The sequence below is a fragment of the Canis lupus genome, chromosome 3, assembly GCF_011100685.1.
Source record: "Canis lupus familiaris isolate Mischka breed German Shepherd chromosome 3, alternate assembly UU_Cfam_GSD_1.0, whole genome shotgun sequence".
Lineage (NCBI taxonomy): Eukaryota > Metazoa > Chordata > Mammalia > Carnivora > Canidae > Canis > Canis lupus.
In genome coordinates, this window is record NC_049224.1 from 35,836,450 (window position 1) to 35,855,622 (window position 19,173).

General features: G+C 38.1%; 1 long non-coding RNA gene and 1 other non-coding gene across 2 annotated transcripts in view; both read right to left on the minus strand.

Annotated features, from left to right (window-relative positions):
• Positions 1–10,038: 10,038 nt before the first annotated feature.
• Positions 10,039–19,173, minus strand: part of LOC102157351 — a 42,491-nt gene continuing 33,356 nt past the window's right edge. Inside the window, exons 6-9 of the long non-coding RNA XR_005356333.1 lie at positions 18,454–18,636; positions 11,603–11,665; positions 10,233–10,270; positions 10,039–10,146 (exon numbers count right to left, since the gene is read on the minus strand). This is a non-coding gene — a long non-coding RNA (uncharacterized LOC102157351). The remainder of the gene's footprint in view (positions 10,147–10,232; positions 10,271–11,602; positions 11,666–18,453; positions 18,637–19,173) is intronic.
• LOC119871369 lies at positions 10,931–10,997 on the minus strand. Its single transcript, XR_005357475.1, has one exon. It is a non-coding gene; the product is annotated as a small nucleolar RNA SNORD109A (small nucleolar RNA).

Consider the following 19,173-nt stretch of genomic DNA (forward strand, 5'->3'; position numbering starts at 1 on the left):
TCTCGGGGATAAATCCCACTTGGTCATGGTGAATAATCTTCTTAATGTACTCTGGCATCCTATTGGCTAGTATCTTGTTGAGAATTTTTGTATCTGTGTTCAGCAGGGATATTTGTCTATAATTCTCCTTTTTTGGTGGGATCTTTGTCTGGTTTTGGAATTAAGGTGTTCTGGCCTCATAGAGTGAGTTTGGAAGTATTCTATCTCTTTCTATCTTTCCAACAGCTTTAGTAGAATAAGTATTGTTTCTTCTTTCAATGTTTGATTGAATTCCCCTGGGAACCCATCTGGCCCAGAACTTTTGTGTCTTGGGAGGTTTTTGATGACTGCTTCAATTTCCTCCCTGGTTATCACCATGTTCAGGTTTTCTATTTCTTCCTGCCCTAGTTTTGGTAGTTTGTGGTTTTCCAGAAATGCACCCATTTCTTCTAGATTGCCTAACTTATTGGCGTAAAGCTGCTCATAATATGTTTTTACAATATTTTTATTTCCTTGTTGTTGGTGGTGATCTCTCCTTTCACATTCATGATTTTATTAATTTGAGTCTTTTCTCTCTTCTTTTTATTAAGGCTGGCTAATGGTTTATCTGTCTTATTAATTCTTTCAAAGAACCAACTCCTGGTTTTGTTAATCTGTTCCACAGTTCTTCTGGTCTCTATTTCATTGAGTTTTGCTCAAATCTTTATTAACTCTCTTCTTCTTCTGGGTGTAGGATCTATTTGCTGTTTTTTCTTCAGCTCCCTTAGGCACAAGGTTAGCTTTTGAATTTGGGTTCTTTCCAGTTTTTGGATGGATGCTTTTATTGCGATGTATTTCCCCCTCAGGAATGCATTTGCTGTATCCCAAAGATTTTGAATAGTTGTATCTTCATTCTCATTAGTTTCCATGAATCTTTTTAATTCTTCCCTAATTTCCTGGTTGACCCTTTCATCTTTTAGCAGGATGGTCCTTAACCTCCACGTGTTTGATATCCTTCCAAACTTCTTCTTTGATTTAGTTCTTATTTCAAAGCATTATGGTCTTATATTCAGGGGACAATCCCAATCTTTTGGCATCGGTTAAAACCTGATTTGTGACCCAGTATGTGGTCTATTCTGGAGAAAGTTCCATGTGCACTGGAGAAGAATGTGTATTCAGTTGCGTTTGGATGTAAAGTTCTGTAAATATTTGTGTAATCCATCTGGTCCAGTGTATCATTCAAAGCTCTTGTTTCTTTGGAGATGTTGTCCTTAGAAGACCTGTCGATTGTAGAAAGCACTATATTCAAGTCACCAAGTATAAGTGTATTATTATCTAAGTATGTCTTAACTTTGTTTATTAATTGATGGATATACTTGGGGCATAAAGATTCATGATTGTTAAGTCCTCTTGTTGGAATGATCCTTTAAGTATGATATAGTGTCCCTCTTTATCTCTTACTACCATCTTCAGGATAAACTTTTTTATCTGAAATAAGATGGCTACCCTAGCTTTCTTTGAGGACCATTTGAATGGTAAATGGTTCTCCAACCTTTTATTTTCAGACTGTAAGTGTCCTTCGGTCTAAAATGCTGTCTTGTAGACAGCAAATAGATGGGTCTTGCTTTTTATATCCAGTCTGAAACCCTGTGTCTTTTGATTGGGTCATTAAGCCCTTTCATGTTCAGAGTTACTCTTGAAAGATATGAATGTAGTGTCATCATGATACCTATTCAGTCCCTGTTTTTGTGGATTGTTCCATTGGACTTCCTCTATTATAGAATCCCCTTTGGTATTTCTTGCAGAGCCAGTTTGATGGTGACATATTCTTTCAGTTTCTGCCTATCTTGGAAGCTCTTTATCTCTCCTTCTATCCTGAATGAGAGCCTTGCTGGATAGAGTATTCTTGGCTGCATGTTCCTCTCATTTAGGACCCTGAATATATCCTGCCAGCCCTTTCTGGCCTGCAAGGTCTTTGTGGAGCAGTTTTCTGTTATTCTGATTCTTCTCCTCATAAAGGTTATGGATTTCTTTTCCCTTGCTGCTTTAAGGATCTTTTCTTTATCTTTGTAATTTGCAATTTTCACTATTAAATGTTGAGGTGTCAAGTGGTTTTTATCGATTTAAGGGGGGTATCTCTCTATCTCCTGGATCTGAATGCCTGTTTCCCTTCCCAAGTTAGAGAGGTTCTTAGCTATGATTTTTCAAATCCACTTTCTGGACCTCTGTTCCTTTTGGCGCCCTCGGGAACTCCAATTAAACAAAGATTTTTCCTTCTGAGGCTGTCATTTATTTCCCTTAACTTATCCTCATGATCTTTTAATTGTTTGTGTCTTGTTTCGTCAGCTTCCTTCCTTGCCATCAACTTGTCTTCTATGTCACTCACTTGTTCTTCCACCTCATTAACCCTCGTCGTTAGGACCTCCAGTTTGGATTGCATCTCATTTAATTGATTTTTAATTTCTGCCTGATTAGATCTAAATTCTGCAGTCATGAAGTCTCTTGAATCCTTTGTTTTTTCCTAGAGCCACCAGTATCTTTGTAATTGTGCTTCTGAATTGGCTTTGTGACATTGAATTGTAATACAAATTTTGTAACTCTGTGGGAGAGAGGACTGTTTCTGATTCTTTCTTTTGAGGTGAGTTTTTCCTTGTAGTCATTTTGCTCAGTGCAGAATGGCCAAAAACAAGTTGTACTGGAAAAAGGAGAAAAAGAGAAAAAAAGTAAAAAAAAATAAAAAACGGGGGGGGGTAGGGGTGGGGAAACAAACAGAAAACAAAAAACAAGGGGGAGTATCCTCTGATTCCATATACTGTAATTCCCTCGACTTCCCCTGAACTTTCCAGTACTTCTTGGTCAATAACTTGCTTTTCCCCTGTCCTTCTAGCTGGTCTTCTGGGTGTGGGGCCTGCTGTGCTGATTATCAGGTGTGTGCACCTGGGGGAGCTGCCCAACCCCCTGTCAAGTGCACGGCTCAGTGGGAGCTGTTTATCCTGTGAGGCCCCTGCTCGGTTCCAGGTACAGGGTGACACCAGGAAGAACAACAACAGTGGCAGTGTCGGGTTCTCCAACTCTGGAGGCAGTTTCCACAGTAACTACCCGCAGCTCCCAGTCTTCAGGGGCCTGGATGCTCCGGGGGCGGGGGAGCACCGATCTGCACAGCTCCGGGCCTCTGGCTGCAAGAGCATCCTTGCTGCCCTGTGTCCTCCTGACCTTTGCCTGTCTCAGGGGGAACACCGGATCTCCGTCTCTGTCCCCCAGCGCTCTGGGCTCTGGGGCCTGCACCGCTGGAATTGCACTCCCGGGGCTGCGCAGCCCCCTCCGTGTGGAGAGGCCGCCTGAGCCACCGCCCAAGCTGTTCCCGGCCCGCTGGGCGCATGCTCTAGCCCTTTAGGGAGCTCGGCCTGCAGTGTGTGGTGTGCTCTCCCCCAGGGCGCAGTTCCTCTGTTAGTGCCCCTGGGATCCTAAGGGCATCCCTGCCCATCCTAGGATCCTGCCTGAGTTCCTGCCAGTGCCTTTCCATCGGAAGATTGGTAAAGGTCCTGCCTCTCCGGGTCTAGGCTTTCCTGTCCTGGGGGCACTTGCCACGGGGCCTTAGCCCGGCTCTTCGTGGAGGCCCCTCCCCTTTGGATGCTTTTTTATTTATTTTTTTTCTGTCTTCCTACCTTGATAGAAGCGTAAATTCTTCTCACTGTAGCATTCCAGCTGTTCTCTCTTTAAATCTCAGGCTGAATTCATAGGTTTTCAGGATGATTTGAAGGTTATCTAGGTAATTTGGTGGGGACAGGTGATTTGGGGATCCTACTCTTCCGCCATCTTGCTCTGCCTCTTCATTTTGTTTATATATAACATTTTCTGCATATACCAGAATTTTGTACTCATTTCTTCTTTCTTCACCACATTTCAGATATTTGGTATCATATTTGATATCCTTTTATTCTGTGCTTTTCTTAAGTGATTCTTACTGATATATTGGTAAGATATTACTAAGATACATATTGCTTTTGTACTTTCTTTCTTACTCTTTCTTATGTTTTTTGTTTTGTTTTGTTTTGTTTTGTTTTCCTCTCACAGTGTCCTTTAACACTTTTTTTGTAGGGCTGGTTTAATGGTCATGAATTCTTTTAGTTTTCGCTTGGTGAGAAACTCTTTATCTTTGTTTCTATTCTGAATGATATCCTTGCTGGATAAAGTATTCTTGAGTACAGATTTTTCCCTTTCAGCACTTTGATTACATAATGCTACTTTCTTCTGGCCTGCAAAGTTTCTGCTGAAAAATCAGCTGATAGCCTTATGGGGTTTCCTTTGTATGTAACTGTCTTCTTTTCTCTTTCAAACTTTAATATTCTTTCAGTATCACTATTTTTGCCATTGTAATTACCACGTGTCTTGCTGTGGACCTCCTTGGGCTGAATTATTGGAGGATTTCTATGCCTTCCAAATCTGGATCTCCATTCCCCTCCCCAGATTCAGGAATTTTTCAGCTTTTAATTCATCAAATATATTTTGGGCCCTCCTTTCTCTTCTTCTCCTTCTGGAAACTTTATTATGTGAATTTTATTATATTTGATGAGGTCAGTGAGTTCTCCAAGTTTATTCTTATTATGCGATATTTGGCTCTCACCTGTTCAGCTTATTTTTCATTATTCTCTCTTCCAGGTCACTGATAATTCCTCTGCTTCTTGTAGCCACTATTTATTCCATTTATTGTATTTTTAATTTTACTTATTGAGTTTTCCATCTCTCACATGTTATTTTTATCTCTTTGTCAATGATCTCACTGCTGCCCTCCATCCTTTTCTGAAGTCAAGTGAATATCTTTATCATCATTATTTTAATTATGTATCAGGCATATTACTTATTTCTCTTTCACTTAGATATCTTGCTGTGATTTTGTTCCGTTCTTTCATTTGGCACATATTCCTCTGTCTCCTCATTTTGTGTAGCTCTCCATTTGTTTCTCTGTGTTACAAAATTCAGCTATGTTTTCTGTTCTTGCAAGTAGTGGCTTTGTGAAGAAGAGATCTTGTAGTGCCCTTTAGTGCAGTGTCTCTTCTCTTGTTTACCAGAAACCAAACTTCAGTTCAATTTCCTATGTGTGTTGCCTATGTTGCTTTTGTGTCTGAGTCACTTTTCCTTTCAGTTCAGACATCTAGTGCTGACTCCTTGCTTGCTGTGGGCTGTGCTTGCTCTCTGTGATATTAGTGAGACCCAGGCAGTCAAGCTTTGAGGGGGTGTGACAACAGAAGAGCTTGGCATCGCATTCTGAATAAGTGGCTAGGCAGGTTGTATGTGGCCATCATGAAATTTATGGTGAGCTAAGGGCTGGGGTCAGTAGGTTTGGGGTGGGTGAGTCCTCAGGACAACTTATGCATGGGGTGTACTGCTAGCAGGTTAGGTAGCAGTTGTCTGTGCAGTGCTATCTCCCACAGGTGTCTCTATTTATGTTGGGGATAGAGGAGGAAAATGGCACCTGCTAGCTCCTTTGTTTCCAGAGAAGTCTCCCAACACATTGTGAAATCAGTATAAAGAGATCTCTTTCCCTTTCTGCAAGCTATTGCTTCTACGTTGCCTCTCTTTGGGCTGTTGTCTCTTTTTAAGGGCAGGAAACAGCTATCACTGGCCCTCTCAGCTTGCTCAGTGCTGAGTCAGCTGACTTTTAAAGTTCCAGGCTCCAAGTCTTGCTGGTTATACAAACTCACAAAACTAACCCCTCTGGTTTTCAAGGTCAGATGTTATGAAGATTTGTTTTCCCCATGTGGGCTCCCTGGTGCTTAACCTGTCCATGATTATAGCTCCCTCCTTCCTGTGAGCAGCTTTAGACCACCATTTTTCCTTTCCCAACCTCTCTATTGTGTATTCCTCTCTACATTTAGTTATGGAGTTTCTTTACTTGTCTTAGGATCACTCTCCAGTTTATTTATTCATACATGAGTGATACCCAGTTGGAAGCATGGGACAAGGTGAGCTTTGGGTCCTACTCTGCCATCTTTACATGTCTGTTTGATAACTGAGATATTTTCTTACATTTATATTAAGAAGACAGTGAGTTTTTTCAGACTGTATGGTGATATCATAGTTAAGGATATGGCAATGTTGGACACACACAAAAATTGTAATAGACTAAACAATGTGGCAGAAATTGATTTTCAAAATTTACGACTTAGATTATTGGAGCAAAAAGTGATCCACACCAAAACAACATTTTATATAAACTCGCTTTCAGCAACTTTTTCTCTCTTCTATATCCTAAGCCATATTTTCCCACATTGAAACAATATTTCCACGAAGTGCTCATCTGCTGATTACATCCCTAGAACTAGCTTTATATTTTTACTCAATCTGTGCTTATGGTTCCTTCTTTAAATTTTTGTCTCCATTAATATCAAAAACTTAAATTTAGTGGCATTATTTATATTACACACATGCACACACATAAATGGCTAAACTCTGTAGATAAAGAAGTTATATATATGCTTTCCTGCCATATATATTTTTCCAATTTTCTCTTAGATCATCTTAAGCCAAACCAAGAGCATCATTACTTACAGTTCAATATCTCTACCATCATGCCAACTTTGTTTTAATATCTCTATGTGGTTATCATTTTTTAAAAGTAAGCAAGAAAGCAAGTAATGACCTCAACACATACTAACGCAGGCCTGGAGAAATGACCTTGGATTTATTTTAACCCAGTATATTTGGCAGATAATAATTGTGAAGCATTGTGTGTAAAGAGACTTTAATCTGCTATCTCTACTTGGAATGCATGACCTGTAGGCTCAATCCAGAGGCATGGCTGATATGTAAGTCTGACTCAACATGACCCTGACTATATATATATATATATATATACACACACACACACACAAAGTACACTGGCAACCAGATTTTCTTGTTTCCCTGTACCAAGTTCTCATACACACACACACACACACACACACACGCATGCACACCTAAGCCCTCACATGAATAAGTCATAAAATGTTTAAAGGGTGATTGATGTAAAACAAAACTTGTGTATTAGTAACTATTAGATATTTCAGTGAGATGATAATGTCCATTCTGTATATTCTATTCTACACATTTCTTTTTTTTAAAGATTTTATTTATTTATTCATAGAGACACACAGAGAGAGAGAGAGGCAGAGACACAAGCAGAGGGAGAAGCAGGCTCCATGCAGGGAACCCAATGTGGGACTCGATCCTGGGTCTCCAGGATCACATCCCGGGCCGCAGGCAGCGCTAAACTGCTGCGCCACCAGGGCTGCCCTCTACACATTTCTATAAAGCTAAGTAAACATTACACTAGATTCAAATTCTCTGTATCCTACATGATTAATTTACTACCTCACTCAGGTAACATAATTTATGCACTTATATTTATTTTCTTATTTTTTCACTCTCAAGTATGCATTGCCAGCACTAAAGATAAACAAATGAAAAGTAAAACCCATATACCAAACACAAATCTCAAACTTACCTGAAAAGAAATACGCACAATGCTTGAATCTTAAAATTTTTCACTATGGAAGCTTGTCCTGATTAATTATCCATGGGAACATTTTTAAAATCAGTGTTATAAATTTTGTTTTCTCGTTGTCATCCTTGCATGTATTGTCAGAATATAAATTATTATAATAAAAATGTTATAAAAACTGTGATTTATCCATATAATGGCTTTATCAGAGCATATGAATCTTAATATACAAGTTTTGCTTTGCAATTAATAATAGTGCTTAAGTGATTGTTAATGAAAATCTATCTTGGTATGACTGTCAGTGTAATATTATGGTTTACTGAAAATGTCAGTGTTTGGAAGAGAATGCTCAACCTATACTGAAGACATCAATCTTTAGATCTTTAGATCCCAAGTTAGCACATTACCAATATTAGACAATATTCCTAGGAAATGTACTTTTGGACTAATTTGATGGGATATTTAAAACTTTCTATTAATATATGATATGTTTGTAGAAAAATCCATGAACATACATTGTACAGCTCAATAAATTTGATCATCCAAATAAAACAACTAACGAAGACACAGATCAATACACAAATATTACAAGCATTCCAGGAATCACCAAAGTGTCTTATTTCCATGACTATCTCCCACATGTCTTTCCATAAGAAACTTATTTTCAGATCATAGACTAGTAAATATACAACAGATATAGGTAAGGCAATTTCAAAATAGAACTAACTGACATATATAAAACACTGAATCCACAATGATAAAATTACATAATAATGTAATTATAAGTGCAAATAGAATATTTATTAAATTATGCCATATTCTGGACCATTATAGATATACATAATTATTCAAAAGTAATAAAATCAATTCAGAGTTTGTATTTCCATCATATGGAATTAGGTTAGAAATCATTAATAAAGACCAAGAGAAAAAGCCAAACTTCTTGGAAATTAATCAGTGATCTTCTAACTACTCCATAATTCAAAAATAAATCCACACAGAATTTAGAAAATATACTTATATTAGTAATAGAAAAGATGTAAATGCTAAACTTGTAATCATGCAGCTAAAAAATGCTTACAGGGAAATTTAGAGTGAAAAACTATATATTAGAGTTGAGGAAGGCTTAAAAAATCAATAAATTATATTTTACAAGAAGCTAAATTAAAAGAGTCAAATAAAAATCCAGAAAGGTATAAGGAAAAATTAAAGAGGTTAAGAGCAGAAATCAGGAAAATAGAAAGTAGACTTAAAAAGGAAAAAGTAACAACAGAAAATAATAATTTGAAGCAATTAATACGATTGAAACCCTCCTATCAAGAATAATCAAGAATGAGAGGTAACACAAAATATTAATACCTAAAAGATATACAAAATAAGAATATATTACTAAAAAACTTATAGTAATGAATTTGATATTTCAAATAGAATGCTCATTTGACTAGTAAGAATCTTAAGCAAATGATGTAGTCCCAAAGATATCAACACTATATAAGTGCCTTTTTATAAAGAAAAAAAAGGAAGAAAAAACCTGAAATTTGGGGCATTTGAGGCAAAGAGGGTGGAGTTGTTCATTAAGGAAGAATCTAATGTGTCAGTTATATTTTTCTTCTATATCTGAGTCCTGTGCTATTATGTAGCATCATCATATGGACAAGTTACTGCATAGATATTATGCATCAATATGCTATTACATTGCTTGGATTGAGACAGTAGCACCAACTTTATGAATGGGTGAATCTATTAATGGTAACAAATATACAAGTAGGGGCTTGTGAGAATATGCTTTTTAAATAAAAACAGGCCCTATTGTCCCTATTTATATGTCTGTTCAAAGGCTGTTCATGTTGAGGTTCTAGAGTTCACTTCAATATCTGGCAGAGCTAACTTCCTCTTTGATGTAAGACTATTTCTTAGTAGTTACTCAGTTCTTTAGAATCGTTCTATGGTTCTAGAGAATAAATGTAGATTTAAAAATTATAATAAATGAATACAAAAATAAGTATATTACTTGATGAGTTGTGACAGAACTTTGTCAAGAAAAAAAAGTTGCCTGCGCTTAAGGCAGTAACCACTAGGTCCCACGTAACATAAAATCTTCACCAAATCCTGCCAGGAAATATATAAACCACTTTTCTTAGGGATTTGTATTTCAAGTTTTAGTAAGAAATAATAACAATATGATATTTCCATATCTCTACATTCAATATCTCTAACATAATATCCTTTTTTAAAGGCCTAGAACAGTGTTGAAAATTGAACTATTTTGTGTTTCAAAAGAATTATTGCAACTTTTATCATATAAAAACTTAACAGTCTTAAAGAGATCTAACAGAATTTCACATACAACTTCCCATGTTGCAAAAACGAGAAACAACCCATGTCAATCTTCAAAGATTAAAGTAGAAGCAGAAATATAAGGCAATATGACCACAAAAACCTTATGAATCGTAGAATCTCTGTTCTTAAATTTCAATAATTAAGCAGATGAAATATGATAATATTTTGGCATATTTGGATTTCACTATAATAATTTTTGATCCAGTATGAAACTGCTAAAAAATTCTCTAGTATTCTGTATCCTTCTATTAAAGCAGAAAATAATTAAAATGAAAGAACAAATTTTAAGGATACAATAATGTAGGTAACCTTGATTAAGTCTTCAATGAGGAAAAAGGCACATTATAAGAATATTCTTGAATAAGCTTCTGAAAAAAATGAACATAGAGACCTCAAGACCTGGCAAACACAATATGACATATGAGCTTCAAAGTATCTTTGTTTAGTCACTCACCTCTATTCTCTGAAGTCAAAGCTCTGATCTCAGTTCTTCTAACTCAGCAAAACATGACAGAAAGAAAAACAGAGTATCAGAAAATATTCAACAGTAAAATTAACAAAAAGCTAAAGTTGGTTTCATTGTCATTATTTAATATAGGCATACAATCTTTTCTTCTTTTGGCCAAAATGAGAATCTCAGTATCCATTACAGTTGCTTCCTTCCTTCTTAATTCAAAATTTTTATTCCCTCATTGGTTACTCAAGAACATATTTTCTCTATGTAAGTATCTATTGGCAACTTTTGTTCAAAGTAACCAAAACAAAGGAAGTCTTGGATCACTGATTGTGTCTAAAGGTGAAGAGGATCCATGGGTGGCTCAGCGGCTTAATGCCAGCCTTCAACCCAGGACATGATCCTGGAGTCCCAGGATCCAGTCCTGCGTCGGGCTTCCTGCATGGAGCTTGCTTATCCCTCTGCCTGTGTCTCTGCCTGTGTCTCTGCCTCTCTCTCTGTGTGTGTTTCTCATGAATAAATAAATAAATAAAAATATTTTAAAAAGGCGATAGTACTTATAAAACAAGACACAAGCCCTGTTCTGGGGAAAAAAAAGAAAAAGCATGCTAACAGTGGTGTTATGTTGTCACTGAAGGGTTACTACAGACAGCCAGGTTCTGAGAGTCTTATTTGTCCTAGTAGAGGGCAACTCATCTGGACCTCAGATTGACATCTGGAATGAGTCCCTCAGCATCCTCAGACAATTGTGCTCATCATTGATCCAGACAAGCACCCTCCCAACAAATAAGCATTTCCATAGCCAGGCTTATGTTGTGCAGGTTTGAATAAAGAACAGTAAATGTGTGGTAGACACTTTGTTTAGTACCTAAATAATGAAACCCATATAGCTTTTAAAATGCTACTTTTGATTGGTCTAATAAAATTAGGTAAGATCTACAGGGGATATAAAGAAACCCTTTAGTCAACTAAAATTTTAAAGTGAAAATGAGGTACCAAAATAATATAAAATGTGATTATAGTGTAAATATTAGTAGAAGCATCTATGTTGCGAATATTTCAGATAAAGATAGAAAATCAGTATTTAGCACAGTTGAATTTCACTACACGATTATTTTCATCCAATGCGAACTTGTGAAAAAAAAAGAGGGAATAATCTCCTAAAGTTACTTGGGTTACTTTAAAAATATTTTTAAAAGGGTAGAAAACATGAGGATTCCTTGTTCCATGTAGGGATACTCACTGGGAAAAATATCTATCATAAAAATACTCTTCCTTAGGCCTCAGAAAGAATGAACTAACAGATTTGAAATATTGACATTACTAGTCATGAAACATATAATTTCAAAAGCACCAGGATAGCAACTCACCTTTCTTTCCTGAAAGTAACTTATTAACTTGAAAAAAACCAGACACCTCTTCTACCATTTGATCTGTAAAACATTACAAAAAAATAGGTCATATGAGACAATGCATGAAATTAAAATAATACATAATATTAGTTCTGCTTTAATTAATCATACAGACACCCCTTGCCACAAACACCACAGTTGCTAGATCCTTCGTCATTTCTGTCATATCATTTATTCATTTGTTTCCTCCTTGAGTTCTTTACTTTGCAAATGGCCAATAATTCTCTCTGCTGAGCTATTTAAATAAGTATATGGTAGTTATTTCTACGGAAATTCTAAAGCTGTATTCACTCAATAAAGACTGAAAATACCTTGTGATGTTAAAAATGCCCTGTGATGTGAAAAATGAAAAGAATATAGTAGGAGTATTGTGAGATTATTGAGGATTATTAGAAAGGGGTATATGAGAACTTTTATGAGGATTACTGATGACTTCATCAATTGAGCAGTACTAAAAGTGAGTTTTATTTGTCTTATTAGAAGGCCACTTAGCTGGACCTCAGCAACCCCAGGTACTTATGCTTATTCTTGATCCAGACAGGACCAGAACCAACCAATTATCATTCCTCATACCACACTAATGCTCTTAACAGTTTACTACTTGTCCTTATCTTACAGTAGAAAAAAGGACAGGTAGATATTGAACTTGACTTCAGTATATCTGGTTATAATGGCAGCTCCAGAAGCTTCCCAGAATCTTCATTAGAGTGACACATTAAGTGATATTGCAGTTGGAGAGTTTTTTTTAATAATAAATTTATTTTTTATTTATGTTCAATTTGCCAACATACAGAATAACACGCAGTGCTCACCCCGTCAAGTGCCACCCCTCAGTGCCCGCCACCCAGTCATCCCCAAACACTGCCCTCCTCCCCTTCCACCAGCCCTAGTTCATTTCCCAGAGTTAGGAGTCTTCCATGTTTTGTCTCCCTTTCTGATATTTCCTACCCATTTCTTTTCCCTTCCCCTTTATTCCCATTCACTATTATTTATATTCCCAAAATGCATGAGACCATATAATGTTTGTCCTTCTCTGATTGACTTACTTCACTCAGCATAATACCCTCCAGTTCCAACCACGTCTAAGCAAATGGTGGATATTTGTCATTACAAATGGCTGAGTAATATTCCATTGTATACATAGACCACATCTTCTTTACCCATTCATCTTTCAATGGACACCGAGGCTCCTTCCACAGTTTGGCTATTGTGGACATTGCTGCCAGAAACATTGGGGAGCAGGTGTCCTGGCATTTCATTGCATCTGTATCTTTGGGGTAGATCCCCAACAGTGCAATTGTTGGGTCGTAGGGCAGATCTATTTTTAACTCTTTGAGGAACCTCCACACAGTTTTCCAGAGTGGTTGCATCAGTTCACATTCCCACCAACAGTGCAAGAGGGTTCCCTTTTCTCCACATCCTACCAACATTTGTGGTTTCCTGCCTTGTTAATTTTCCCCATTCTCACTGGTATGAGGTGGTATCTCATTGTGGTTTTGATTCGTATTTCCCTGATGGCAAGTGATGCAGAGCATTTTCTCATGTGCATGTTGGCCATGTCTATGTCTTCTTCTGTGAGATTTCTGTTCATGTCTTTTGCCCATTTCATGATTGGATTGTTTGTTTCTTTGCTGTTGAGTTTAATAAGTTCTTTATAGATCTTGGAAACTAGCCCTTTATCTGATACGTCATTTGCAAATATGTTCTCCCAAACTGTAGGTTGACTTTCAGTTTTGTTGACTGTATCCTTTGCTGTTCAAAAGCTTCTTATCTTGATGAGGTCCCAATAGTTCATTTTTGCTTTTGTTTCTCTTGCCTTCATGGATGTATCTTGCAAGAAGTTACTGTGGCCGAGTTCAAAAAGGGTGTTGCCTATGTTCTCCTCTAGGATTTTGATGGAATCTTGTCTCACATTTAGATCTTTCATCCATTTTGAGTTTATCTTTGTGTATGGTGCAAGAGAGTGGTCCAGTTTCATTCTTCTGCATGTGGATGTCCAATTTTCCCAGCACCATATAAGAGACTGTCTTTCTTCCTGTGGATAGTCTCTCCTGCTTTGTCGAATATTACTGGAACATAAAGTTGAAGGTCCATTTCTGGATTCTCTATTCTGTTCCATTGGTCTATGTGTCTGTTTTTCTGCCAGTACCACACTGTCTTGATGACCACAGCTTTGTAGTACAACCTGAAATCTGGCATTGTGATGCCCCCAGCTATGATTTTCTTTATTTAAATTCCCCTGGCTATTTGGGGTCTTTTCTGTTTCCACACAAATCTTAAAATAATTTGTTCTAATGCTGTGAAGAAAGTCCATGGTATTTTGATAGGGATTGCATTGAATGTGTAAATTGGCCTGGGTAACATTGACATTTTCACAATCTTAATTCTGCCAATCCATGAGCATGGAATATTTTTCCATCTCTTTGTGTCTTCCTCAATTTCTTTCAGAAGTGTTCTATAGTTTTTAGGGTATAGATCCTTTACCTCTTTGGATAGGCGTATTCCTAAGTATCTTATGCTTTTGGGTGCAATTGTAAATGGGATTGACTCCTTAATTTCTCTTTCTTCAGTCTCATTGTTAGTGTATAGAAATGCCACTGATTTCTGGGCATTGGTTTTGTATCCTGCCATGCTACCAAAATGCTGTATGAGTTCGAGCAATCTTGGGGTGGAAGCTTTTGGGTTTTCTATGTAGAGTATCATGTTATTGGCGAAGAGGGAGAGTTTGACTTCTTCTTTGCCAATTTGAATACCTTTTATTTCTTTTTGTTGTCTGATTGCTGAGGCGAGGACTTCCAGTACTATGTTGAATAGCAGTGGTGAGAGTGGACATCCCTGTCTGGTTCCTGATCTTCGGGGAAAGGCTCCCAGTGCTTCCCCATTGAGAATTATATTTGCTGTGGGCTTTTCGTAGATGGCTTTTAAGATGTTGAGGAATGTTCCCTCTATCCCTACACTCTGAAGAGTTTTGATCAGGAATGGATGCTGTATTTTTTCAAATGCTTGCTCTGCACCTATTGAGAGGATCATACGGTTCTTGGTTTTTCTCTTGCTGATATGATGAATCACATTGATTGTTTTACGAGTGTTGAACCAGCCTTGTGTCCTGGGAATAAATCTTACTTGGTCATGGTGAATAATTTTCTTAATGTATTGTTGGATCTTACTGGCTAGTATCTTCTTGAGAATTTTTGCATCCATGTTCATCAGGGATATTGGTCTATAATTCTCCTTTTTGGTGGGGTCTGTCTGGTTTTGGATTTAAGGTGATGCTGGCCTCATAGAATGAGTATGGAAGTACTCCATCTCTTTCTATTTTTCCGATCAGCTTTAGTAGAATAGGTATGGTTTCTTTAAACGTTTGATAGAATTCCCCAGGGAAGCCATCTGTCAGTGGACTTTTGTGTATTGGGAAGTTTTTTGATGACTGCTTCAATTTCCTCCCTGGTTATTGGCCTGTTCAGGTTTTCTATTTCTTCCTGTTCCAGTTTTGGTAGTTTGTGGTTTTCAAGAAATGTGTCAATTTCTACTAGATTGCCTAATTTATTGGCATATAGCTGCTCATAATGTTTTTAAAATCGTTTGTATTTCCTTGGTCTTGGTAGTGATCTCTCCTTTCTCATTCATGATTTTATTAATTTGAGTCTTCTCTCTCTTCTTTTTAATAAGGCTGGCTAATGGTTTATCTATCTTATAAGTTCTTTCAAAGAACCAACTTCTGGTTTTGTTGATCTGTTCCACAGTTCTTCTGGTCTCAATTTCTTTGAGTTCTGCTCGAATCTTTATTAACTCTCTTCTTCTGCTGGATGTAGGATCTATTTGCTGTTTTTTCTCTAGCTCCTTTAGATGTAAGTTTAGCTTTTGTATTTGAGTTCTTTCCAGTTTTTGGATGGATGATTGTATTGTGATGTATTTCCCCCTCAGGACTGCTTTTGCTGCATCCCAAAGATTGTGAATGGTTGTATCTTCGTTCTCATTAGTTTCCATGAATCTTTCTAATTCTTCCTTAATTTCCTGGTTGACCCTTTCATCTTTTAGCAGGATGGTCCTTAACCTCCACGTATTTGAGGTCCTTCCAAACTTCTTGTTGTGATTTAGTTCTAATTTCAAGGCATTATGGTCTGAGAATATGCAGGGGACGATCCCAATCTTTTGGTATCAGTTAAAACCTGATTTGTGACCCAGTATGTAGTCTATTCTGGAGAAAGTTCCATGTGCACTTGAGAAGAATGTGTATTCAGTTGCGTTTGGATGTAAAGTTCTGTAGATATCTGTGAAATCCATCTGGTCCAGTGTATCATTTAAAGCTCTTGTTTCTTTGGAGATGTTGTGTTTAGAAGACCTATTGTGTGTAGAAAGTGGTAGATTGAAGTCATCAAGTATAAGTGTATTATAATCTGTCTTAATTTTGGTTATGAATTGATTGATATATTTTGCAGCTCCCACATTTGGGGCATATATATTGAGGATTGTTAAGTACTCTTGTTGGATAGATCCTTTAAGTATGATATAGTGTCCCTCTTAATCTCTCACTACAGTCTTCGGGTAAATTTTAGTTTATCTGATATAAGGATGGCTACCCCTGCTTTCTTTTGAGGACCATTCGAATGATACATTGTTCTCCAACCTTTTATTTTCAGGCTGTAGGTGTCCTTCTGTCTAAAATGAGTCTCTTGTAGACAGTAGATAGATGGATTTTGCTTTTTTATCCAGTCTGACACCCTGCCTTTTGATGGGGTCAAAAGCCCATTCACGTTCAGAGTTACTATTGAAAGATGTGAGTTTAGTGTCATCATGATATCTATTCAGTCCCTGTTTGTGTGGATTGTTCCATTGGACTTCTTCTTAAAGGGGAATTTTAAGAGTCCCCCTTAAAATTTCTTGCAGAGTTGGTTTGGAGGTCACATATTCTTTCAGTTCCTGCCTGTCTTGGAAGCTCTTTATCTCTCCTTCCATTCTGAATGAGAGCCTTGCTGGATAAAGTATTCTTGGTTGCATGTTTCTCTCATTTAGGACCCTGAATATATCCTTGTAGCCTTTTCTGGCCTGCCAGGTGTCTGTGGAGAGGTCTGCTGTTACTAATACTTCTCCCCCATAAAAGTTAGGGATTTCTTGTCTCTTGCTGCTTTAAGGATCTTCTCTTTATCTTTGGAATTTGCAAGCTTAACTATTAAATGTCGAGACGTTGAACAGTTTTTACTGATTTTAGGGGGGGATCTCTCTATTTCCTGGATCTGAATGCCTGTTTCCCTTCCCTGATTAGGAAAGTTCTCAGCTATGATTTGTTCAAATACATATTCTGGACCTCTGTCCCTTTCGGTGCCCTCGGGAACCCCAATTAAACATAGGTTTTTCTTCCTCAGGCTGTCACTTATTTCCCTTAATCTATCCTCATGATCTTTTTTCGTCTCTTTTTCCTCAGTTTCCCTCTTTGCCATCAACTTGTCTTCTATGTCACTCACTCGTTCTTCCACGTCATTAACCCTCTTCAGTAGGACCTCTAGTTTGGATTGCATCTCATTCAATTGATTTTTAATTTCTGCCTGATTAGATATAAATTCTGCAGTCATGAGGTCTCTTGAGTCCTTTATGCTTTTTTCTAGAGCCACCAGTAGCTTTATAATAGTGCTTCTGAATTGGCTTTCTGACATTGAATTGTAATCCAAATTTTGTAACTCTGTGGGAGAGAGGACTGTTTCTGATTCTTTCTTTTGAGATGAGTTTTTTCTTGTAGTCATTTTGCTCAGTGCAGAGTGGCCAAAAACAAGTTGTATTGGGGAAAGGAGAAAAAGAGAGAAGAGAAAGAAGGAAATAAAAAGAAAAAAAGCAAAAAGAAAAAAAGGAAGAGAAAAAGGGAAACAGAAAAAAGAGAAGAAAAAGAGAGAATAAAGAAAAAATTGGGGGAGGAAGGAAGCAAACAGAAATCAAAAAGAAAGAAAAAACAACAAAAAAACAACCAAGGGGGAGTATCCTCTGATTCTGTATACTGTAAGTTCCTTGACTTCCCCTGGAACTTTCCAGTGCTGCTTGGTCAATAATTTGTTTTTTCCCTGTCCGTCTAGCTGGTCTTCTGGGGGAGGGGCCTGTTGTGCTGATTTTCAGGTGTTAGCACTTGGGGGAGCTGCTCTGCCCCTTGCCTGGTGCAGGGCTCAGTGAGTGATGTTTATTTTGTTTATTCGGTGCGGCCACTGTGAGGCTCAGTGGGGGTTGTTTACCCCGTGAGGCCCCAGGGGGAACAACCATAGTGGCAGCAGCCAGCTCTGGAACCCTGTAGTCAGCTCCCACAGTAACTACAGAGCTCTCCATCTGCAGGGCCCGGATGCTCCAGGGACGGGGCCGCTGATCTGCTCAGCTCGGGACAGGAGCGTCCTTGCTGTCCTGGGCACTCCTGGCCTCTGCCTCTCCTGGGGGGAGGCCGGATCCTGGGCTGTGTCCCTGGCCCCTGTGCTCCCGGGCCTGCGCTCCAGCCACATAGACCCCTCCGCGGTGCCGCCCGATCCCCTCCCAGCTGCTCCCGGGTCCAGCCCTGTGCGCTGCAGCCTTTTAGGGAGCTCGGCGCACTCTCCCCGGGGCGCAGGCGTCTGTTAGTGTCCCAGGGAGCCTGAGGGCATCCCAGCCCTCCTGGGTCCTCCTCTAACTCCCTGGGAGCGCCTTTCCGCCCGGGAAGATTGGTGCAGCTCCTGCTTCTTTGGGAAGGGGCTTTCCTATCCTGGGGACACTCACAGTGGCCTTAGCCCGGCTCCTCGTGAGGCCCCTCCCCCTTGGATACCTTTTGTTTCTTTATTTCTTTTTTCCCCGCGTCTTCCTACCTTGATAGAAGCGTGAATTCTCACTGTAGCGTTCCAGCTGTTCTCTCTTTAAATCTCAGCCGAATTAATAGATTTTCAGGATGATTTGAAGGTTATCTAGGTAATTTGGTGGGGACAGGTGACTTGGGGACCCTACTCTTCCGCCATCTTGCCCCTCATCGTCCAGTTGAAGAGTTTTTAATCCTGATATATTTATTCAATAAGATAGAAAAAAAAAAGAATCAGGAGTTAACCAGGAGGTTGAGTTATATCTCTTAAAAGATTAATAAATTATGTTAGGATCTATCTGACAATGTGATAATACTTTCATTTGATCAATCTATAGTCTCTGGAGAGAAAATATATGTCCATATTGAAAGTATAGGACCATTACCCTATACCATTCTCTGTTTTATCTCACTTGGAGCAATTATTTTAATACACAACACATACAAACCAAATCTATTCTATGACTTGCCTTCATTAATCTGTAAATGCTCCCAAATATCTAGATATTTTAAAACAAAATCCATTCCTCATTACCATTATCCAAAATATATTTCCTTTTAGAAGTCACAAAAAATACCCTAAGAAAAGAATACTTTTGTCATTTTCCTGATCTGGCTGACTTCCCAATATCTGCATTTAGTTTAATGCAGTTTCTTTTTTTTTTATTTTTTCTTCTTTTTAGTTTAATGCAGTTTAATGCAAAAGCATCAAATATTAACAGCAAATAATTGA